This window comes from Zalophus californianus, chromosome 7 (assembly GCF_009762305.2).
Source record: "Zalophus californianus isolate mZalCal1 chromosome 7, mZalCal1.pri.v2, whole genome shotgun sequence".
Taxonomy (NCBI): Eukaryota; Metazoa; Chordata; class Mammalia; order Carnivora; family Otariidae; genus Zalophus; species Zalophus californianus.
This window is the reverse complement of record NC_045601.1, coordinates 12,657,354-12,682,707: the sequence shown is the minus strand read 5'-3', so window position 1 is coordinate 12,682,707 and position 25,354 is coordinate 12,657,354. Positions and strand designations below refer to the sequence as shown.

The window sequence follows — 25,354 nt, the reverse complement described above, 5'->3', positions numbered from 1 at the left end:
ACACTTAGAATAATCCAAAGTCATAGATGACATTTGGTGCCGGTTTTGTTTTGTGTGGATCATTCACACATTTCAGAGTTGTGTCTCCCCTTAAGCCAAACACACAGTAGAAAGATGAAAAACTTATTCCGCATTTTTCTTACCACATGTCACAGCCGGGATGCCCTCAAAAATAAATATAATAATATGATATAAATAAACGGTTGTTTTGGCATCATCTAAGTTTTACCAGCCACAGAGGCATAAAGATCAAATCCAGAATGACTACATATAGTTTTTCAATCGCTGAAACTTATCATTTTGTTACTAATGGGAACCAATTGCCCCAAATTTCCAAATATTTAACCTAATTCTTGGTTGTACCTATGGCACCTGTGAAAGTCCCATTAAACTTTTCAGCTCCAGTTCAATATCGTTTGAACAAGGTGTGGTGAGGTAACTTGGCATCATTGTTGAAAGCATCAGTTTAGGGTCAGACCTCCTGAGTCTAGACCTCACCTCTGCAACATGTGCCATGGCAAAGTTACTAGTTATAAGTACTTCACCGTGTCCAACTAGTTGAATTTTATGGCTACAGAGTATGTTCTTACAGAATGCTTCCATGCTACTCTACTTTTTTAATGTGTTCTTCAGCTTTGATATAATTATTTCTTGATTTAAGAAAACCAGCAGGTACCTCCCCCCGCCCCGCCCCGCAAAGATACTTCTTAGATCTTAAGACAGCAAAAGATGTGGAAATGTGTATTTTCAGAAGTTTACACCCATATAGCTTAATGACATCCTCACTTAAGATTTTAATTGACTTCACACACTAACAGATATTTTGCCACTTTGAATGTTCAGCTCGTTCAAAACTCCAAGCAGAACGTTAGGACCAGAGCAGCCCAGGTTTAGGTATTTTGTAAGCCTCACCATTGCCAAGGACTGAAATGGTTATACGTGGCTGTGCTCTGTATGGAGCCATGGAGGCAGGACCCCACGGAGCCATGAATTTGGTTGGATTGGCCTTCTTTTTAGAACTCATCCACTGAGGCCTTCTTAGTCTAGAGGTGAAGGAGTGAAGGCCCAGCAAGGTTTGGTGATGTTGTTAGTTACTGGTGGAATTGCATCTGAAGTCTGGGCATGCTGACTTCCAAGACAGGGGTCTCTCCTGAATAATTCCAGCCCGAGGAGAGAGAGAGATGAACACTGCATACTCTGGTTCTTCCCGCTGTCCTGGAAGAAGCCATGGGATTTTACAGCACAGAAATTCATCAAACATTGAAACATTTGCTGTTGTATTGACACCATCTCTTCTTTAGGAATTATCTTGGAAAAAAAAAAAAACTAGGAAAAGTTATTCCGTTGCCCAGTGATGACCAGTTATTGTTCCTTTTGTCAACAGGCAAGATGATGAATGAAGTTCTGGCAGCTTCCTGTGTCCCAGGCCTTGTAGAAATAAATGAGACGTGCTTCAAAGTTCTAATGTGCATCACATCGGATCTTGGTTAAGGAAGCGTTAAAAGGAACCCGCCGTTACCTATTGAGAAGGCTCTGTGCTCTCAGGCATTATTTCTGATTGAATCCAGAGGTTGCAAGCATGCCTCCCTGTATTACCTGTTGGAGCAGGTTTAATTTTATAAATTTGAAACACAAACTCTATGAGTTTCCAGTTCATAATTGTTCTTTTTGAGGATGCATTCAGATGAACAGTATCGCATCTGTAAGAGATATGCACTTCCACAGGACCCGAACTGACTGGACTATAAATGGCAACACACTCCATCTGTAGCATCATCCAGTACCAGTGGTGGAAAGGGCAGATTGCGAGGAAACCCTTCGGAGGGGGAAGAAGTCATACTGTGTTGGAACTACAGATTACTAGAACCATAGCTTTAGTAAACCACGGCTTTTTTCTTGAACACAACATGCTTGGACTGTAGTTCTTGACTGGTGACTTTAATCCATCATGAGTCATCTCCTGGGACCTCTCAAACATTGAAAGTCTTGAGCTTTCGTTGAAAAAACAATGCAGCTTTGAGAAAATCCAGGGTTCAAGATAGTCTTCTGGGTATTTCATTCCAGCCTTCAGTGTCCTGTTATCATGAACAGCGGGTACCCAGGTGGTAGATGAGAAGCCTAGTGGGAGAGGAAGGAAATGACAATGAGCAGGCATATTACATTGTATTGTACACATACTTTATAAGTACATTTCTTATTAGCTTCTTATTCAGGCAGAGATTATAAAAAATTTGCTGCAAGTATCCAGACCAGGATTTTGTGTTTTGGAAATTATCAGTGTTCACAAGACCTGCAGGGAAAAAGCAAACAAACAAACAAACAAAAAACAATGGCAAAAATGCAAGTAAGAGCACTCTTGACACCTAAAAGAATATTTTTATCATTCTTTTCTTTGTTTTGGCTCTGTCACAAATTAAAGTACTTGGAATGCGGTAGTCTGTGGTCTCTTGAAATCGAATCAATGAGAACCCGACACTTTCACAGAATGCTGTCACTTTGGACATTCATAATAAAAATTGAAACTATTTTTGATTGTTAGTCATTTACTTGGTCTTGGAGCTCAGTGTCTCTTCTGTGCATCATCTTTGCCTTGTGGCCGAGCCATTTCTACGGCCCTGTATCTCGACAGAGAGCTACATGCATAGTTTGGGTCTTTCAGTCTCTTGCCCTGAATTGCTGTCAGTTTTTCTCGATTTGCACAACCACCTTTTGTTATTTGTTGAAAGGCTGAGCTATTTACGAGTGCCAAGGTCCTTTGGATCAGGCCTTCTACAACATGGATCAAAGATGATTTCCTCCTCGGAAATATTACATCCTCGCTCTCTTCGGTTTCTGACTATACTGTATTCCTTGTTAAATGGATTATAATATAATTACAACATATTTTGATTCTATTTTCTAGTAAATAAGTTGAAAATTGGAGAAGGCTGTGGGTAACTTAGCCGCAGCTACAGGCTTTTTTGTTTGACTCTCTGGCCAGTGTTTTAGAGTGTATTTTTGTGTATTCCGCGATATTCTAGTACGAAAGACTTTAAAAGTCCAAAGAAATTCAAACCTGTGAGCCTATTCAGAAAACCCAGACCTTGCTCGGCACTAAATTTGATAAGGAAACAAGAAAAGGTCCCTTTCCTCCCTGCCCCCACCCACCTCCTGCCCCCTCAAAAGGAACAGCCCGGATTTAGGGATTCCTTTGGCCATTCCAGTGCATGGATAAGCAAATGATTTTGGAATTCTTAAATCAGAGAAAAAAGAAAAATAGAAGATTCTGGGGGTCTTTTCTGTGGACGGGGTGGGAGAAGAAAAAGTCGAAGAGTAAACAAACTTAAGAATGGGATCATTCCTTCAGAACCGAGTTCACGGGCAGTCCCCGCGGGTCCCGGAGCTGTCTGACCAAGGCAATCCTTCAGAACCGAGTTCACGGGCAGTCCCCGCGGGTCCCGGAGCTGTCTGACCAAGGCAATCCTTCAGAACCGAGTTCACGGGCAGTCCCCGCGGGTCCCGGAGCTGTCTGACCAAGGCAATCCTTCTAAACTCCCGGGAGGCACCATAATGAGGTCAGAGGTGGGAGCTTTTGTTCCCTGGATGAATTCCCTTTTCCAAAGTCTCTATCAGGCTCTGCCTGAGCATCTGGGCAAAGCTCGCTTTGTGAATCAGCGTGAATATTTAACAGTCCACCCTCCCTGCCTCCCTTCAGTCTGCAGCAAAGGAACGCTTTCCACAAAAAAAAAAAAAAAAAAAAAGTCTTGAGCTAGGTTTTAAAATAGTATTAGGTGACTTTGACAAACCGAAGCTATCTGGTGTTTACACCATTAGAAAGAATCGTCGATGTGGGTTGTTTGGTTCATACGTAAACGCTGGCCTCCCTCTCGAATTCTAATACCAAGATCTCATTCAAATGAGACGGTCTCAAGCAATTCCTTCGCGGTTAATAAATTCTTCAGAGAGGAAGAAAACCTGAAACAACTGCTTCAGGACGGTCTCTGCTCAGGAACTGCACATAGATGATTACTTTTATCGAAAGCAATTTGTGTTTTAAATGATTTAAGAATACAAGCAGTTAAGAAAGTGGTTGAGTTTGGTGCTTTAGAAGAAAGCTTCTTTCCATTCATTATTAGTAATTTTCCTAAATCCACTATTTCTTGATCCAGTTTTTTTTAATTGGGGAATGTTCCACACTATTGTGGCTGGCATCAAATCACATCATTTTTACGGCTGGGCTTTCAGAGGGCTGCTTAAGGATTACCAGGAGAGGAGCCTCCACCGTGTTTAGACTGGGTCATATTTATTTTTTTTTATAGATACTTACGGTACCTTTTAGTATCTGTGAGAAACCTTATGTTTACTTCTCTTATTTCTTCTCTGAGACACAAATCTCTTTCAAGGCATTTTTTTTAAGTTTTATTTATTTATTTTAGAGAGAGAGAGAAAACATGGGGAGGAGGGGCAGAGGGAGAGAGAGTCTGAAGCCGACTCCCCCCTGGGTGCAGAGCCCAACACACAGGGCTCCCCTCTCAAGACCCTGAGATCATGACCGGAGCCTAAACCAAGAGTCTGACTCTTAACTGACTATGCCACCCAGGTGCCCCTCAAAGCATTTTTTTTTTTTAAATCTCATAGAGAAAGACTACCTGTGGGCTATAAGGAAATAAAATAAAGCTCATTTTCACACATTCTTGTGTTACTGCAAAAATAAACATCAAATGACTCTTATTAGAGACAGCTTAGGAAAGAATCTAAACTAGAAGAAAATGTATATACATGATATTATCTAAACTTTTTTTTATATACAAGCTCAAACACTGTGCTCAAATATATTTTCTAAAAAGATATTATATACAATATTAATACAAATTTTAAAATCCACCAAAGGATCCATGTTTCTAGAAATAAACGTGGCTTTCAGCTGGCTGAGACTATCAGGATGCACAGTTGGGAAGGACCTTGAAGGCACCTTTTGTAAATTTTGCCTGGGTGATCATGGATGAGGGCAAGACTTAATGAATAGAAGTAATTGCTATTCAGAAGATTTAAAAAAAATTCCTAATGAAGACTGAGCCAAATTCTTATTTATAGGACCTTAAAGGACCCTCTGTGAAGAGTTGCATTCGTAATTAAAAGTCCACACCCCCACCCCCATGTTGAGCAGGTTGAGAGCCATGGCTGACAGATAATCCATGGGCACCTCCCTCACTCTCATGACATCGTTCCCATCCTTTTATTATTGACAAAAAAAGGAAAAAGGCCGATGAAGGAAAGAAAGTCATTTTTGCCAGAAATGTCCATGTTATAAGAGTTGTTTTGCCTGTGTAGACATAAGCACACGGACATGAGCATACTTCATGGGACTGGAGGCCATAGCAGGGTGACTAGAATCCACTCAGGTCACAGAGAAGCCTAACTTCCAAAGATGTGGCCGGCTGGGGAGACCACAGTGAAGGAGAGGCCAGCTTGGGCTTCTGCCACAAGAGCCGGGGAGCTCCTGCCCAGAAAGGGATCAGCAGCCCCAGGTCATCTGTGCGGGAGGCCTGGCCACAGCCAAGGCCCCATCTTTCACACCCTCTGACTTCAGCCCCCGAGTCTGGCTTTTTATTAGAATGTTGTGCTTTTGTCTTCAAATACCAATATTCCTTTGTGCATCCAGTACCTACTTATGTAGTACTTACTAAATGCCGGGCGCTGTGTGGAGATCAGGGGTGGGGCAAGGACTTAAATAATGCCTGTGCGTATCATCAGGATCTGCATGTTGACAAGGAAGACAGATGCGTGTCATATATTAAACAGAAGATGAATGCAGAAGAGCTCACATGGGCAGATAGAAACCACATGTTTCCCTAAAAATGACTAGGTTATTAGCTCAACTTTCCACTACAGAAAAGAGAAAATAGTTCTGTTTCTCTTTTTTCGCTATTTTCTAGCCAGTAACAAGTTTATCATTTATTTGGTCTTCAGAATCTTAGGATTATATTTACGTGTATTAGTGAACCACTCTTATGCAAAAGTATAGTATTTCCAAGGACTTACCTGATTTTCAGTGGCCTAGCAGCAATATTCCTTGGGGCAAGATTTCGCAAGTATGTTCTTAGTGGGCATCCCTTAAGCAGATCAAAACAGGACCTCCTCTTTTTCTGAATCCCTAAACGTTATCGAGGAAGCAAGTACACCATCCATGAATGCTACAGTGAGCTCAGCAGGAGAAGGGACAAGCTTCAAATGTAGTTAGTGGAAAGAAAAACTCAAACTACTCTCAAGCACAAGGACCTTGACTTCACAGTCTTTGGAAAATTATAAATAGGACACCAGATGCTATTTCTCCTATCAAACCAGTAGAATTCAGAGTTTCTTAAGAGATCTCTCTTATATTAAAAAAAATGACATTTAATGCAACAACGATAGACTATAATGAGACGGTGGGAAGGAATACATAGAAGGTTACTCCTGGCCCACATTTTTTCTGAAGTGAGTTTGAATTTCCTGGGTTCATCTTAGCAGTTCACAAACAACAGGGTAGGTTTCCCCAGATCCTTGTAACGGTAAACTGATGAACCCTAGAGGGAGGGATGACTCAAGTGTTTTTGGTCTAGTTATATCATACTTAGATATATTACCATGAAATATAAAAGAGGAAAACAAAACCAACAGAAAACCAGTGACTTGTGGATGTCATTCATCATTGGCTTGTATCTTTATCTGAAGCAGAAAGATCTATCAGCTCTAAGTACAGGAATTTACCTAACTGGAATATAAGACTTGTGATACGTAGATTTGCTTTGGAAATTCAAATGTTTCCGTTCAGTGATGAACACTAGGCCCATGCGGACAACACACGTTACTTAAAATAAAGCAAAGTGTTAACTAGAATAAGTGTTGGACCACCACTAAATCATTTGCTAATTATCCTTTCTTGGACTTCAGCCAAGACGAACTAGTAATGTTCCATTCGGCCAAAATTCTACCTACACTCCAACTAAAAGCAGTAATTCTTCAGCGCCCTTGACCATCAAAATTTTCAAACTAAGTTTCCACAAGATAACATCACAATGAACTCTCATGCCTAGCATAGTAGAGGGCTGAGGCTTCTTCAACCAACTTCCAGTTTTTAAGGAACTTAAATATATTTCTTAAAGACTCAAAAACAAGTGCTCTAGCCCCACCTAGATCTAACCCCACCGGTCTTTGCTGTTGCAAAAGGCCCTCAGAAGACTCCCCGTGCTGCCCTGGGGGTAGGCACCACAGAGCCTGGTGCCTAAAGAACCAGCTTCTAACTATTATAGACGAACCAAATAGCCGCTCTCTCCCCAAGAGCAGGGCAGAGAGGAACCCCATTTAATAGCAGCACTGTGCTCAGTGGATTTCAGTTCATCCCTTAAACATCAAGTCGCTAAAAACTAGCACCCCATTTGAGTTGTCTACACTTGCATCAGGGAAGTTTCTTATCCGATTTCTTCCATTGCCCATAGAGAGAACAGACTCTCACTCACGTGCATGTCTTCAGCTCCTCTTAGCTCATTCTTCAATTTGCCTCTTTTTCATTCCTTTCTCTTGATTTGCACTCGGGTTATTTGCTAAGTGCTTGCAGTTGAAGATGCTTCCAGGCCCTTCACAGTGGTTCCCAAACTGGTCTGCACATTAGAATCATCTGCTTAAAAAACAAAACAAAACAAAACAAAACATACTGATGCTTATGTCCCTTCCATAAAGACTGTGATTCTGGGGGTGTCCTGGGCATTGGGAGTTTTTAAAAGATCCCTGGGGGGATCCTAAGGTGAAGACGAGTTTGGGAACTGCTGGGCTAGAGGAAAGAAAGGAAAGGTTTGGGAAGCCCGGTCCTGCCTCCCAGCTCTGCCTCCTGTTAGTTGTGTGACAGCGGCAAGTTATTTAACCTCGCGGAGCCCTGGTTTCCTCGTCTGTAGAGTGGAGGTAATCATGCTGGTGGTTTTCTCGTCCGCACGGGGAACATGCCGTTTACATTAACTGATTAGTGACGGCGCGTGTAATGCCCTTGGCACAGGAAATGGTGGCTGGCATTATTTACCCCCAGGGCAGAATCAAGCTTCATCCATTCCCAAGACTTGGACACACACCGCGGATGATGAAGTGCTGTCAGCTTAGTGAAAGTGAAAACAAGTAGGATGACAGCCGGGCTGGCTGCCACATGGGAGGCTTTCCCGCCCAACCCCCGACAATTGAATTGTTCATCTATTGCTAGCCTGCTGGAAAGAATGATAGAACCTTATACTCAGAGATAAGGCTATTGTGTTCATCTGTTTTCCCAGGATGGGGTGAGTCTGCCCAGGGCTTTGGGAATAGGATCTGCCCGGCAGATCAGAGAAAATCTGGAAAGTGGACACTTTTGAAAAGCCAGCTTGACTCCAGGAGTCGGTGGCACATTTGCTGATGGCCCTTGGCCACAGCCCGAGGCACACCCATGAGGACAGATGTGAAGGGAAGTAGGGGTGGGGCTGTCACGGGCTCCCCACTCCTCGCCTATCCTAGGCCCTCCCCCATTAGAGTCTGCCACCTGATTCTATTTTTAATCTAATAAGTCTCTCCTCCAATTGTTCTTACTTATTGCTTTGTATTCATGTGAAATAAGCAAAAATTAACTTCATTTATTTTTTTAAAGATTTTATTTATTTGAGAGAGAGAGAGAGAGAGAGAGAGAGAGAGAGAACACGTGAGGGGGGCACAGAGGGAGAAGCAGACTCCCCACTGAGCAGGGAGCCCAATGCGGGGCTCGATCCCAGGACCCCGGGATCATGACCTGAGCCAAAGGCAGACGCTTAACTGACTGAGCCACCCAGGCGCCCTGCAAGAATCAACTTCATTTCAAAAAAGAACCACAAACAGCATGCCTGTTGGGATGAAGGTGGTTCCTGCAAGCTCACTTTGGGGAAGGAGAGAAAGTCTATCTCATCTTGCCTCGTGTGACCCCGGGGAAATGTCTTTGGTGGCGGAGGAGAGGGGAGGTTAGTGGTGTGCGTGCCCTCAGGATAGAATCCTAGAAAGGTGGAGTGTCAGAGCTGAAAGGAACCTGAACAATCACCCGAACCCCAGGGGTTCCTAACTGTGAACATGCGCAAATTATATGCAAGATCATAGGCGTATTGAAATGTTTCTTTGACGAGGGCACAGAGCTTGGTAATCCTCCAATACTTAAAGACAGAATTTATTAGTAAGGAAACCGGGACGAAGGAAGCTTGCAAGCCACACGGGCAGTTAGGAGCCCAGTGGGGACAGAGTTCAGGCGGCCACCCTGGGCTGTGCCCCCCGCCCCCAGCTCCATAGCTGAAGCAGCAACGGCGGGGAGGGGCTGTTTAAACCACAGGCTCAGCTCATCCACCCTCGATCGCAGCCTGAGTCCGACCGGGCTGACGGGGGGCACAAGGCAGCCCCCCTCTCCCTTTAACTGAGGACGCCGTGTCCCCTGAAGGCACTAGGAAGAAGGGAGAAGTGTTGTAGCTGTGGAAAATTCTCATTATTTTGCCCTGCAAGGAAGAATCGGTCCGCTCAGGGTCCTACCAGGGATTCGGGCGGCTCTAAAAGTTTTCAGGCCACTCACTGTGGAAGGTAGGTGTCTTAGTGCGGGTTGCTGTAACAGAATGCCATCAGCTGAGTGGCTTATGAACCACAGACATAGATGTCTCAGTTCTGGAGCCTGGGAAGTCCAAGATCAAGGCACTGGCAGATGTGGGGTCTGGTAAGGGCCACCTTCTCGCTGTGTCCGCCTCCCCTGGGGGAAGGGAGCCGGCGGGCGGGTCTCTGGGGTCTCTATGTATAAAGGCACTAATCTCATTCCCTCCCAAAGGCCTCCAGATACCATCACGTGGGGGATTAGGTTTTCAATTTATGAATTTAGTGGGGGAGAGGAGACACAAACATTGTCTAGAACATTAGGCAAAGGCCTAGAGGAAGAAGGATGGTTTTTGTTTTTCTTTCTTTTATGTGATTTAGTTTTTACTTGGGCTCCTTGGCCACAGAAAGGCCTGAAAGGATGAAAGATTTTGACAACCGTCTCTCTTAAATCCTGACGCCAACAGGACCACCTTAACGATGAGAGAGAAAACATAACCATGTAGGGCTAGCTTGTTGTGGTTGAGCTGGAGGTGGTGGGAGTTTGTAGGGTCCACTGAGAGCGCTTTATGGGAAAAGCTCAGAGGGACATCCCCGCCCCCGTCCGCCCTCCCCAGGAGAGGGTACGATCTAGTGCCGAGCAGCTCAGGCTCCCGAATCGACGTACATGCTCCACGGCATGCTGCCATCTAACCCTGGCCTCCTTGAGCCTTAGTTTCCCCACCGTAAAATGGGGACAGCTGTGCCTGCTTAGTGGGATTGTTTGAGGACAAAATGAGAAAATGATTGAAAGTAGTTTCTGGGTCTAACAGATCCCACCTGTGCTGTGTTGAATGCATTCTGCATTGTGAAATCATGTCACTTTAAATTATAGTTAATGTCATTAGGAAGGAGGGCATCAGGCCTGATCATTCAAGTCCTGAGTCGCGGGTGAAAATAAAAGATCTTGAATGATCGCCTTTCATTTACCTTTCACATTGGCTGCTGTGTCATATGACTGACCTCCAACTTTTCTTGATTTGTTTTTTACTTACTCAAGTAAGGAAGGAATACATTCTTGTTCTAAATGATCCTAACAAGCACAGAAGTTTATGGAGTAAAAGGTGACTCGTCCATGTTTTTCTAGAACAGCTACTAATAAACTTTCTAGGTAAACTGCTCTGGCAGAGCCCTGCATGTGGCAAAGCCTAGAAAATGTCTTTGATGTGCACTTGGATTTTTTTACCTGCCTATTGACCTCACCTAATATCACAGTTTTCGTGTGACAAGGGTTTGAGGAATTTTGCATTCCAGGAAATAGCATTTCGACAGAGGCGTTTTCTCCTTCAGAAAGTGTCCTAGCTGCTCTAGCAACGCTGGGCACAAAGGGCTGACTTTGGCAGGAAAAGACATGGAAGGAAGGAGAGGGGAGACAGAGACTGTTCTGGTGGATGGAGTTTTATCATGAAGGCAGAGAATTTGGTGCTACTCTTGCTGAAGACCAGTAGACCATTGAGGGTGTGGTACTGGGGACCAAGCCCAGGCTGACCCCAGAGAGGGCAGGCCTGCTGCTAGGACAGCCTGTGCCTTTCTGCTAATTACAGAAGGGGTCCTCTTTGCTCCTAAGGTACGCAGCATGGCAGAGGAGCAGCACAGCTGGGTTTCAGCTCCTGCTCACCCCCTCACAGGTGCACTTGTGCAGTGTGCAACTTGTACAACTGTGCTCAGCAGCCCCACTTCAGCCATTCCACCCCAGCCAGGAAGAGCAAGGATAATACTGAAAAGCCAGGATCCTGCTCACTTATGTCCAGTTTTTGGATGCATGGTGAGATGGAGGAGACAGAGAGGTTAAGGACATTCCTTTTCAGGTTGTGGAAAGCATCTCCTTCTCCCTTATCCAGGGCTTTGTGGGTGTTCTCAACTTCTCCAATCCCTCTCTCCCCTCCCTACTACTGTTCTTTCAAATTCTTCCCCAAGACAGGATCTGTTCACTTCCTCATTCAAAAGCCTTGCCCTTCCTACCCTAACCCCTAGAAGTGTGACATTGCTTCCAAGAGCCACAGAGTGACCTCTCCATGGGTGGGGTTGGAAGAGGCTTGTCTAGAGCCTGGCACAGGGGAATACCAAATCTCAGGTCATGGACGCCCAGCCTCATGTTGGGGGGCCTCTGGAATGTGAGAAATAAAATGCAGATGAGGAAGGGAGTTTGGGTGCCTCTCGGAGCACCCCTCTCTCTCCATGTCTTGCTCTACATGCACCATGTGTTAGTTTCCCAGGACTGCTCTGTCCTCACACACCACCCAATCTTCTCTCTGCATCTTCTCCCCTTCTGTCTCTTTTAAGGACACTTGCTGTTAGATTTAGAGCCCACCTGGATAATCCAGGATGATCCTATCTAGAAATCATAAAGTACATCTGCAAAGACCCTTTTTCCAAATAAAGTCACATTCACAGGTGTCAGAGGTGAGGACACGAACATATCTTTTGGGGGCCACCATTCAGCCCACTACGTGCCATAATCCCAAGCCTGAATTATGTCCTAATGTAATTTTTTCTTTTTTTCCTTGGGGTCCGCCAGTGCCTTCATGGCAGCCCTGAGTAGAATATGAAGTTTTCTGGAATATTACTTGAACAATGCTAGGACACTGTTGACTGTGAAACAGAATTCCATATAAGGGTCAAGTTCATGTCCAAGATGTGTACTTAGGAAAGACCCAAAGATCCTTAAATCTGTGCTTTTCTCTTTACTTTCATCATGTTTCCTAATCCAAACAACCATCCTCTCTTCCCTGAATTATTACAATACCTTCCTCACAGGCCTCCTTCAGTTTCTCTTCCACACCACAAAGGGACCGTTCTAGAATGTAAATCTCATTCCACAAATACACGTCACACATGGAGATACCCACACACCTGTTCCCATTGCTCTTGAGAATAAAACCCAAATCCCCAAGGAGACCCGCTCAGGCCCGTGGTGATCTGGCTCTGTCCACCTCTCCAGCCTTGGCTTCCATACAACCCCTGGCTCTCAGACCTCAAGCCACATTGGTGTGCTCTGGGTCTGGTGGAGATGCCCTGGCCTGAGGGCTGTTTCCAGGCTTTGGAATAGTTTTGTTTTGAAGGCTCTCAGTTCATATCATACCAAACATATTAGAATGCATCCACCTGCCTCATTAAATGTGTTTTGGTGCAAAGATATTTTAAAGGTTTTCGTATTTCAGCCTTTAAAATTATTTGACTATGAGTGAGTCCTTTAAGAGGACAACCTCCGTGTGCTTGAGAAGTCTTACGAAGGGAGATCATCTCAACTTGCGCTTATTTAAAAAAACACAGTAAAATATTTATGACCGCTAAATTCTAACCCAAAAGGTGACAAGGTGTTTTGTTCTGTTTGCATTTTATTGAACAGTAATTTCAATTTGTAGGGTTTTTTTCATATCTTGAGGATAGCACATTGTTTTCACATCTCATAGCTGTCAGGCAGTTAGTACTGAGATCATGGGAATACTGGTGTAGTCAGAGAGTGCCTGATATTTAGTCCCAAACATACTCATTACTCATGTCACTTGGTACCTCAGGGTCTGTGTTGCTCAAAGAAATGACAGGAGCCTCAGGATGCCTGTTCAGCTTTTGGTTTGTAATCTGGACTCTAGCCCCCTAAAAAAATAAGGTTCAATCGTAGACCAAATTGATCATTCTGACTGTTTCTAGAAAAAAGACAAGACTTAGAAGTGATTTGGTTAGGTCATCATCTCATCAAACTTTGAATGTCCCTCTGAGAGCATTCTGCTCGTTCTCTAAGTTTGGCCTGCTGGTCCTCCCCTGCGGAAGCTGGTATCATGTGCTCTCTGCATCTCGTTCATTCTAGAAACATTTGTTAAGTTCCTACTAAGCAAAGAACTCTGCTTGCTGTGGAAGAAAAGGAAAAGCTGAATGAGGCACAGAGACCTGGAGATGGTTGGGAGGATCAACATAACACTTGTACCAGGGAAGATGAAAGCAGTGGTTTAATAGGGAACAAGAACATGCTGTACCCCAGAGAGAGGAGTCAGTACCTCAAAGGCGGCGGAGAGGGATGGAGAGCTGTCATTCAAGCTGAGCTTTGCAGATGGATAGGGGTAGAATGGGAGCCCCACGTAAGGAAACCCCAGGGCAAAAGCAGGGAGAGGGGGACAGGCAGAGCAGGGAGCCATAAGGAGCCCTGGGTGAGAGGGCAGAGTCCACGCGTGGAGTCAAAGGACTGTGGTCTGAGCACATACTAAGGAGCCTGACACGCTATACCTTCTGTCTTCTCTGCCCACCTGGAGGGCAGCATTTTCATTTCAAAGAAGGTATCGAGTCATTTAAAAGGTCATATCTAGGGGTGCCTGGGTGGCTCAGTTGGTTAAGCATCCCACTCGTGGTTTGGGCTCAGTCATGATCTCAGGGTCATGGGATCGAGCCTGGAGTTGGGTTCTGCGCTCAGTGTGGAGTCCGTTTCAGACTCTCTCCCTCTGGCCCTCTCCCTGCCCCTCGCAAACTCTCTCTCTAAAATAAATAAATCTTTAAAAGAAAAAGATCATGTCTAATATAGGGCAGGCACCGTCTGGTACCAGAACTGTAACAATGTGCAAAACAAAGTCTCTGATTTCATAGAGCTTTTACTCTAGTGGGAAGAGACACACTGATATGATCTCCTGGATGGTTATAGGTGCCACAGAGAGAATGCAGTAGGGTAAGGAAGGAATGGAAAAGGGGCAGGGAAGCCATGGCTCATACTTTATGTGCAGTGGTCAGGGAGGATGTCACTGATAAGGTGACATTGGTTTGATTAGAGGTCAGAAGGCTGTAGGAAGTAAGCCAGGGTTGATTAATTGAAAAAGTTAAAGGAGGAGCGCCTGGCTGGCTCCGTCAATTGGAGAATGCAGCTCTTGATCTTGGGGTTGTAGGTTCGACTCCCACGTTGAGTGTAGCGATTACTTAAAAATAAAATCTTAAAAAAAAAAAGAAAGGCAGAAAAATTTAAAGGAAAATGAGTGGCGTTTGCTGCTTGACACCATGTGTCTGTTTCCGTGGTTTACGGTGTGCAGGCCTTCTTCCCCCGCGCCCCGAGAATGTCACAAATCCAGAGTTCAGCTTTGCTGGGAGGCCGTGCTGAGCAGGCATCTCTGGGCACGCGGCAGCTCGCCCGCGCCTGCGCCTGTGAGTGAGCGGGTGGGAGTCCTGACTTCAGCGTCATCCCGATGCGGTCTCGGCTCCATCTCCACCCGGGATGAGCTCTGGGACGCCGGACACGGGAGTGAACCTCGCTGAGCGTGTTTTCCCGTCGCTGACGCGGAGATCAGTCGGCTGGACCCGGAGGAGGCCCTCCGGGCGGCGCCTCCCACCAAGCACGTTCGCAGTGCCCGTGGCCAGTGGCCGCAGCGACACTGGTGTCCTGGTTCGGGTCCCGTCCCCACCCCCCACGCGCCCCCACTCCCGGCACTCTAGGGCCTCTTTCCTGGAACAGCCCGAGGTACTCACAGGACAAAATAGGAGCCTGATCCTGGTAATCTGTCCACAGCAAGGGCTCCGTAAGGATTTGATGGCGAAGCAAATCACTGACTGTAATTCAGCTGGAAGGGGCTAGAGCGGAGCAAGTTGTCCAGTAGAGGGAAATGTCTCATCAAGTCTCCGGAAATGAATTTCTTGTCAAATCTGTTTCGCGAAGTTCTTCATGGTTGCTTTCAAATCCCATTTTTATAATAATTAGAGTAGGAAAAGAGATCAAGGATTATTATTATTTTTTTTTTTTTAACAGTAGCTCTGGGTTTGGGTAGTGAAATGTGCCTCGCTTGTAGGGTCTAGCGTATTTAACCCAAATACGTAATATGGCAGAAGTGGGGAGGCAAGTGAAAAAGTGCCTCTTTCCAACTGACAGCCTTCAGTCCCCCGTGCCTCCGCACTGGCCTGAGTGGGGAGCTGTGAGGCAGACCCGTCAGCCTCAACAGAGACCAGCACTTTGCAGAGGTAGATTCAGGGGTAGAGGTCGCCAGTCCTGGGGCTCTCCTATGAAAGCATGCACCCCTCTCACCCTCCATCCCTCACGCACACCCAACTAGGGACACACACACAAGGAATAGACCTTCTTTGTGGGGTACTTTCTATGAGCCGGGCATCACACCAGGGCCTTTATATACATTTCCTCACTTAATCCTCACAACAGATCTACCAAGTGTTCTCTCTCATCTGCGTGATGGAATTTAGAAAGGTAGGGCACCTACCTACCTACCTACCTACCTACCTACCTAGCCACATACCAGGATCCCCCAGACAGAGACGAGAGAAGACGGGTAAACGCATGAAGGTTTCAGGTTCCCTGCTCAGCGCCAGGAGCTGGGTGAAAGCGAGCAGGGCTGCCATGTGCTTGGGCAAGCTCCCAGCCAGGATTAACTCCCCTTTCTTTCCGGAGACACCACACATTTTGGCAGTCTGGTAAAGAAAATGATGAATGTGTTGTCGGTTAAAAAAAGAAAGAAAGAAAGAGAAGGTCAAATCCAATGAATCACTGGAAGCCCTTTATCATTCTGGGGCCTCTAGCTTCAAGATTGCTGATAACTTGTCTTGCATCTCTAAGCTGACTTTGGCTAGACAGAAATGTAGCCCAGAAACTCCAGCTCAGGGTTTCCGTGCTGCAGTTTTTGAGGGAAGGGCTCTGGGAGGAAGGAAGCAAGAACGAAAGTCTTCAGTGGGACGTCTGATCTCATACCTCTGGCCAGCAGTCCGTCGGTGGGAGTAAATGCCACTAAACCCAAGAGGGCTGGAAAGTTGAGCGCTGCACGAGGGAGGTAGGGTGGAATGAAGGGGCAGGAAAAAATCCGAGTACCAGATGGGTCATTTATTCAGCCTTCAACAAATAATTATTGCGGCTCTGGGATGCAAGCACCTGTCTGCATAGGACGTATGTTCTGACGAGCCAGTGACATGTGTGATCTGTATGTTCTAAGACAGAAAGCCACAGAGAAACGGTAACAGCATGTCAGTTGTAATAATGTAAGGATGAGGGCGAGAGTCTGAAGGAGAGAATTTGTGGGGGGGTGAGAGAGAATGAAACATGTTGCCAAGGAAAAACCCTCCCTAGAGAGGTGGCATTCCGGCTGAGACCCAAGGCTGTATGCACCGGAGGCGTGAGGAGTGGTAGGTGGGAGAATGTTACCATTCTAGCACACCACTTCTGGAAAGATTGAGGTGCACCCGTGTGTGGAGGCAGGGAGCCCAGCTCGGAGGCTCTCCCTCCTAGGTCGGGGGAGCTACGCAGAGATGAGAGAAGAAAGAGGGTGTATGTTTTCGGAGGAAAGCTGTAGCAGGACTTTGTGGGGGGGGGTGCTGGGTACGAGAAGGTGGGGAGGGTGGAGTCAGGGACCACTCAGGGATTTCTGACTGGAAAGACATTTTCTAAATGGAGAAAGTAGTCATCGAAGCAAAGGGGCCCTGTGGCGCTTGTACGGGGTCCTAAAGAGCCAGGGGAAGAGAGAGCGGGGAACACTGGCAGGTCCACCGGTCAGGGGTGACGTGGGGGGAGAGCAGAGATGGGAGTTCTTGTAAGGATTAATCCAATGAGGCTGTTAGATAAAGCCCTGGGCACCGTGCTGGGAGCACCGTGGTGGTGACTCCTGAACGGGAGCTGTTACTGCATTAGGAAAGGGCCAGATCCCTTCTAAGAGCGAGGAGAGAACAGACAGAACAGGAAAGGACAGGAGTGAGGCCTGCAGGGCAAGGCTCTATGTCCCTATAAATGCTGTATGTCCTTTTAGGGTCACCAAGGGAAAACGCAAAAGCAGTGTAAGGAGGGAGTGGGTTTCCATCCCTGAAAACCTGCAGGTGAGACACAGACAAGCCGTCAGTCTGTCCTCGGAGGTTCATGTTGTCCTCCAGGCTCCCGGCCTGGGCTGGAAGCTTCCAGATCTCTGACTCTTGACTGCAGCAGCATTTGAACATGGTGTCTTGCCTGGCTCCGATGCCCTCGGTGAGCAGTTAGTTGCCCTCACACCGCATCCTGTCTGCTCTCCGGCCCCTGGAGGAGAGAGTTCTGCCAGCCCCCAGCGGCTCCTGCTGATCTCCGCTCAGCGGGCCCCCTGCCCCCCAGCCCCTCGGCGCTGCCCGGTTCAGCCAGTCCACACCGACAGCTTGGTGAGGACACAGCCGTGAGACAAGAAGCAAATGAGAGCTGGGGCCCAGATGTTTCTCTGTGATCCCAAATTCTGTCTGTACCAAAATGCACACTCCACTTAAAACATTTGCTTTTTGAAACTTCTAAATTGAACGTGGAACTTGAGCTGAAATCTTTACTCTCAAAGTAGATTTCCACTGACTTTAAGCAGGTATCTGACCTGAATAAGCTCAACGCAGTCAGACGTCATCATGAGGAACTAGTATTAGTCATCGGGAGCACCTGTCTTCTTATCAGAAAATGGGGATAATCACATTTATTCATTTCATAGGATGGGCGAGCTATAATTACTGAAAGCTAATGTTTTTAAAAAACAACTTTTAATTTTTTTAATTTTTTGTTATTTTTTATTTAAATTTTAGTTAACATACAGTGCAATATCGGTTTCAGTGAATTCATCACTTACATGTAACACCGGGTGCTCATCACAAGTGCCCTCCCTAATCCCGATGCCCCACCTAGCCCATCCCCCCCCACCTCCCTCTGTCAACCCTCAGTTTGTTCTCTTTTGTTAAGAGTCTCTTATGGTTTGCTTCCCTCTCTTCTTTTTTCCCCCTTCCTGTATACTCATCTATTTTGTTTCTTAAATTCCACACATGAATGAAACCATATGGTATTTGTTTTTCTCTGACTGACTTATTTCGCTTAGCATGATATATTCTAACTTCATCCGTGGCATTGCAAATGGCAGGATTTCATTCTTTTGATGGCTGAGTAATATTCCATTGTATGTATGGACCACGTCTTCTTTATCCATTCATCTGTTGAAGGACTTTTGGGCTCTTTCCATAATTTGGCTATTGCTGATAATGCTGCTATAAACATCGGGGTGAATGTGCCCCTTCGAATCAGCATTTTTGTATGGTTTTGGTAAATACCTAGTAGTGCAATTGCTGGATCGTAGGGTAGCTCTATTTTTAAGTTTCTGAGGAAGCTCCAGAGTGGCTGCACCAGCTTGCATTTCTGTGGGTGCTTTTTAACTACGGACGACTTACCCCTTCTAACACACACAGACACACACATGCCTATACACGCCATCACCCCTTCTCATGAGACCATGGGTATTTCAGCAAGGCTCACCCTCAAGCCTAATGAACACGGCTCATGGAGGCTCCATCGCGCAGAAACAAAGACCACTGATGCAAGCTTTAAGTAATGTGTTCCGCTCATCCCCTTCCCTTTTAAGTTTGTCATCTAGGGCATATCAAGATCTGAAAAGATGTCATGAAGAAGCTACTGGGAAATACAATGCGTGGCTTCTGTTTTCATGCTTGGGACCTTTCCAGGCCTTCCCGGGCCCCAAGAGGAAGGTGGGAAAGTACACAGCTTGCCCCCTCTCGCGGCTCATCCTTACCAGGAAGGCAAGAGCAGCCTGTGCCTGAGTCCGCTGCACCCCCCCCATCTCCTCCCTCCCCGCCCCAGCCACCCTCGCCCCCCCCCCCCCTGCTTCCCTGCCCTGCCCTGAATTCTCCCGCCTTTAAAGCCTGGGGAGCCAGGCTGGGCAGGAGGGACATCAGGGGAGTCACGACCCCCCTGGGCTTCCTGAACGTTGTGCACGTCCATCCTGCACACCCATTTCCCATATCAAGACTTGTGCGTCAGAGGCACACTCTGAGTGGCCAACGGGGTGAGCCTGAGAGAGGTTTCCCAAAATCAACCCTGGGCTGGGGGGCCTTTTCCTAATGCTCTTAGGGCAGCGCATCTCACTGGTTCCCATCCACGGACCCTCGATGGCAAAGAAGCCAAGTAAAGTGCCATCCTCTAGGGGCGGAGGGCACACCGGGGGTCAGTCACAAGCACTGAATTGTCTTGTTTTATCACAAAACCCCTGCGTGATGTTCCGGCAGACGGGTCTATCTCTGCCCACCAGTCATGGTTGTGCTGTACCAACCCAATGAACTCCCGGACGGCAGCTTCTCCCCTGAGGCTCGAGGAGCATGTTCAGTGTTTGTCCGAAGGCTCCTCGGTGTACCCTGGTGGCCCGAGCCCTCTCTGGCTGGGGGAGGGGGGCTCCCGGAAGGGCCCCGGCAGCTCGCGGAGTTGTCTGCACACTGTACCCCTGGGCCTTCCAGACACTCCTCGCTCTTCTCGGCCTGCCTGGCTTCCTCCCACCTTGCCATTATATCATTGTCTCACCTCTCTCCTAGCTGGGCATTTCCCCAGCTCCCACTGTCGAGTCTGTGGGAAAGTCAGATCCTTATCTCTCTGCCCCTTTTCCCTTCTTGTTTCTCCGAGACTGCTCAGATCTTGCAGACTTTCCTGCCAGTTTCCCAGCTTCATCTGCTGTTTGACTGTGTGGGCAGAGCTGGGGACCTCAAACAAACACGTCAACAAACAGGGCACTCCCAAGCTGACGAAGAAGTTCCCGCGCATATCCCGCCCCTCCCGCTGGCGGCTACGTTTATAAAAGAGGAGCTGTCCCCTCTGTTCTGAGGCCCGGCTGAAGTTAGAGGGAATTTGGAACAACAGCCCAAATCCCACATAGAGATCGTTCCTCCCGCTTCTCCAGCGCTGTGTCGGGAAGGCAGCCTCCCCATGCTCTTGAAGGACATCCAGCCCGATACCCATGATTTAACGGACTCTTCCAAAATGAGTTTGTTCAAGCCTCATATGCACAGAACCTTAAAGAAATTTGTGGCTGCTAATGTTGTGATTTAGCAGGTGATGTCTCAAATGATGGTGAAAAATGGAGGGAAAAAGTTCTTAGCTAAAGTAGGAAAGTGCAGTAATCAGGGATGCAAGAGGCATCTTGGTGATTAAAAAAAAAAAAAAAAAAAAAAGGTGTCCTGCCCCTCATCTAAGAGTCTTACAAATGTAGATAGTAGTGGGAGTACTAAGCACTCACAAGCACTTCCCGTGCATTAGGCCCTGTGCTAAGGGCCCGTCTGCATCCCATTACTTAGTATTCTTCACAGACTCTGAAGTAAATTCTTATGACCCCCCCCATTTTGCAGATGGCTTAAGGGGACTTAAAAACATCCCCAAAGTCACTTCGCTTCAAAGCAGCAGAGTCAATATCCAGATCTTGGTCCCTCTGACTCAGAAGCTCTGCTGTGTAACACACCCAAACCCACACCCACTTCTTTCTCGGCAGAAAGCTTGCTTTTCTTCACGATAAGGAACAATATCTAAAACCAACAAGGGCACCAGAACTCTGGAATCACATTTATCTTTTTGGTTGGTAGTGTCTTTCCAGCGTTTTATTATTTTAAATTTAAGGAATGCATTTAGTGAGGCACTGTGTTTATTTTTCTGCCTGAGATTATCTTGTCTCTTAGCAGTTAGAATTGTTTTTGAGGGGCGCCTGGGTGGCTCAGTCAGTTAAGCGGCTGCCTTCGGCTCAGGTCATGATCCCAGGGTCCTGGGATCGAGTCCCGCATCGGGCTCCCAGCTCAGCGGGGAGCCTGCTTCTCCCTCTGCCTGCCTCTCTGCCTACTAGTGCTTCTATCTCTCTGTCAAATAAATAAATAAAAAATCTTAAAAAAAAGAATTGTTTTTGATAAGGAGATATTTACATCTTTAATTTAGCCAGGATATCTTCTGGATTAATTTTATTAATTCCTGAAAGGGGTGAGCCCTACAACCAAGTCCTATGAAGGCGGTTTTCAACATCTTTATAAAGGCTACCTCAAGAGGGAGCTCCTTGCAAGCCTTAGATGTATTTGGTTCTCTCAGGCCTGAAACTTGGTTTTAAACGCATTTTCAGGCAGAGAGAACAGGGTGGTGGTTACCAGAAGGAGTGAGAGGTGGCTGGAATGGGTGAAGAGGAGCAAGAGCTGCAAACTCGCAGTTATAAAATAAATAAGTTGTGGCGATGTAATGCACAGCCTGGGCAATGCGGTCAATAATATTGTATTAACTTTGGTGACATGGTGACTAGACTGTCGTGATGATCAGTTTGCAATGTATATAAATACGGATTCATTATATGATACACGTGAAAGAGAATATTGTGTGTCAATTACACATCAATAAAAAATTTTTTTTCAGACAATGGATTGCCATCCTATAGGAAGTTCATGGAAGAGGCATGAGGAAACAGAATAGAAGGGCAAAAATTTGAATTCTTAGGATGGAGGCCATGGAGATCCAGAGATTTAGAGTCTATAAAAATTACTATAAAGAAAACTTGAAGAAAAACCTCCTATAATTCTTTTAGTATGTAGAATCACAGTACTAGACAAGCTCCCAGGAAGGCAGGGAGAATCTCCATGCTTTTCTCTATTATTAAGTACTTTGGGTAGGACAAAGTAGGGAGGTGGGAGGCAGGATTCTCAGTTCTCCTCAGTAACCGTATACATCGTTTAATGTACTGATTCGGTATCCCAAGGCAGGGGGTGTGAGAGCATTCATGCTTTATAAAAATCATATTAGCTCTTTGGAAGAAAATACAGAGGTACAGCTAAAAAGGCAGGGGAGAACTGAGAATGGAATTCTAAAAAAAAAAAAAAATACTTAATTATTCCAGAAAAATGTATGAAAAGAGGAGCAGAGGAATTAAAAAAAAAAAAAACCGTTGGGACAAATAGAAAACAAATCAGAGTAGCAGATTTAAATCCAATCACATCAATAATTAACACTAAATGTAAGTGGACTAAATACTCCAATTTAAAAGCAGAGATTGTTAGACTGGGAAAAAAGAGATACCCAAAGATAGGCTGCCTTTAAATATAAATATGGGTAGGTTGAGGGTAAAAAGATGGAGTAAGTACGTCTACAAACAGTATGCTTTAGAAAACTGGAGTGGCCACACTAAGACAAGATAATAGACTTCAGAATGATAAATATTATCAGGGATAAAAAGGAGAATTTTCCAGAAACACATCACAATCACAAGTCTGTATATACCTCGTAATAGAGCTTAAAATACATGAAGAAAACATTGACAGAATTTAAGGGAGTGATAAGCCTACAATTGTAAATGGGGATTTTAACATCTTTTCTGACAGTAATTGGTAGAATAACTGGACAAAAAAGCATTTCCATTCATCTAGATGGGCCATCCACTGGGAGACTGAGCTGGTGTCAGCCAGTGGATGCTCTACTTACAAGAGGTTTCTATTTAATTTTCTTGACTAATGAAGAAGCAGCTGTCTCAGCATCCTCTGTTACACAGAGGATGTCTTGAGATTGATTATAATTGCTGAGAGTGAACCTGAGGTCTTTACCTTGGCAAGCGAGCTGCAGAAGATTTCCTCTTCATCCCCACACTTGAGATCAACCCCATAGTCAAGACAGGGTGAGTTTCTAGTGAACAGAGTAAATTGCTTCTGCCCAAATAAGGCAAAGCCCCCTTCTCCAAGGAGCATTCTGTAGCTGCGAGAACCCAGGCTGTCAGGGAAGTGGGCTCCTTGGAGGGCCCTCCATGCTCAATGTTTGATTATGCTAATGAGCCCTTGCGTTTAGACTGGAAGTTTACCTATATAATTGTCACGTAAGATCACAGACCCCCGTTATCTTTCAGCCACTCACTTCAAGACCAGACTGTTGTTGGAGGAGTTTCTTAATAGGATTATCGCACACAAGGAGCAGCCTCCTGCTCCCAGCTGCAGGCAGGTTCCACCACCCCCTTCCCCTGTCACCTACCCGTTCTCAGCTTAGCCATCTCCTGTAGTGATCAGCCGAAGAGCTTTCCCAGCCTGCAGAAATTACGAATTTGAAAATTGTGGCTACTCTATCAAGATAATACAGAGTAGTTATTTATGTTAAAACATCTTATGCTTCTGTATCAGTTAAGGCATATGTGGTCGTGGAGACTGGACCCTCTGGACTGGTCTGGAAGTAATTCTCTTTTCTAAGTGAATGTTTTCTTAGTTCAATTTAAGCCTTATTCCCTTGTGTTCTAACTTAAAAGGAGCTGGAAAATAGAAGATCTCCTATTACCCAACTCTATGGGATAGAGGGAAATAAGGGCACACAAGCTTAAGTTGAACCAAGAAGCCAATTAAAGAAATTGTGCCTATTTGGTGACTTGGGAGGAAATATTCAAGATCAAAATACCATATTTTTTTAGGCAAGGGGGAAAAGTCCTAAAAGGTATTGAATTAATAGGGAGCTGATTTGCAATGGGCTTTCATCTGTAGACCAGTAACACACATTACATAAGATTCCACCCAGAGCAGGAGAAAGTCAGAAAAACATTAGGGACTAATCCATGGAAAAGAGATAAGACTAAGTACTCAGGCTAATCTACGGCATCATTCGACCTACCCTGCCCTGAGACTCGGGTGCCAGGTCGGTTCCTTTATTTTTAGAATCGAGATTGGCATTTGGCATCTACTGTTCTTCCCATCTGGTTTCCTCAGATAGGTTTGTAACTCTACCTGATGCCAAAGAAAGCCTTTGTGTGCGCCTTAAATCCTTACTGGTCCCAGTGGTGAGTCCCCAGATGGAATATGGCATTTCCCCGTTTTGCCTTTAGTGAAAGAAATAGAACATGAAATGAAGACTTTTCACTCTAGCCTCCTGAAAGGCCCTACCATTTCCCCCAAACTTTTAGTACTACCTAGATAATGAATAATGAATGGGGGATGAGGGGGGAGGTGATGGTATCATTTCAGAAATAGTCTGATCAATCAGCCTAAATTAGTTACTTCTCTTCTAATTATTTAATTACATCTTCCAAAGTGGAGAAAGACATTTGGAGCCCATTTATTTTTCTGGAATAGATGTAAGAAAGGAGAAAATGGTGAAAAAAAATGTTTTTACCCTTTCTCTTCAAATTGTTTAATGTGTCAAGAATCATGGCACGTGGGGCACCTGAGTGGCTCAGTCAATTGGTTTCGGCTCAGGTCATGATCTCAGGGTTGTGAGATGGGTCATGATCTCAGGGTTGTGAGATGGGTCCTGATCTCAGGGTCGTGAGATGGAGCCCCGCATTGAGCTCTGGGCTCAGTAGGGAGTCTGCTTGAGATTCTTTCTCTCCTTCTCCCTGTCTCCCCCTGGCCCCCTACTACTCTCTCAAAAAAAAAAAAAAAATCATGGCACTTTACTGGAAAAAGAGCCACAGGACTCAAGTCAAAGAGGTCACTTACTAGTTTTGTGACTTTGGGGCTCTTCTGAGCCTCAGTGTCTTCGTCTGTAGACTGAGAAGTTCAGTCCTTCCCTCCCTGCGTCTTGAAGGTGTGTGAGGGGGCCATGCAACAGGTGAGAGGCTCACGCAGGTGAGGGGCTTCGTGGACACAGTGTAGTTGTCAGGCAGTCCTATTTACCAGTCTTCATTGCAATCTAGAGCTCCTCTCTCCAGCTAGTTAAGCCTTCTCGTTCCCCGTTTCTCTCCCTTTCCCTAAGTTTAGGCCATTATTCCCACTATCACACCTTCCTATTTTTCTTTTTTCTATTTTCTCTTTCACTCAACTGGTCAACTATCATGTTTTTCATTATTTACCATGTGCCCAAGCTGCAAATGTGACATTTCTGTCTCTAAGACAATCTTTAAACACTTCACAATACTTTCCTGTTTTAAGGGATTAATTCTTAAGTTCATTTTTCTAATCTTAGGGGTCTGTACTTTCATATTCCATGCTGAGCACCGGGATTTGAGTTCTGGCTTGGGAACGTGATCCGATGAAAGAATTGAAGGCATTTCTCTCTGTGACTGCCTTTCCCAGGATGCTG

At 45.6% G+C, this 25,354-nt stretch overlaps 1 protein-coding gene across 2 annotated transcripts in view; it reads left to right on the top strand.

The window, feature by feature from the left end:
• Positions 1 to 25,354, top strand: part of SCAF8 (SR-related CTD associated factor 8) — a 202,828-nt gene that overhangs the window by 150,413 nt on the left and 27,061 nt on the right. The window contains exon 22 of one of the 2 annotated variants that reach the window (XM_027602346.2): positions 1,385 to 2,501. The exons of the other annotated variant lie outside the window; for it this stretch is intronic. The gene's annotated coding sequence lies outside the window, so the exon portion shown is untranslated. Of the gene's footprint in view, positions 1 to 1,384; positions 2,502 to 25,354 lie in introns of those variants that run through there. 2 annotated transcript variants of the gene reach the window in all.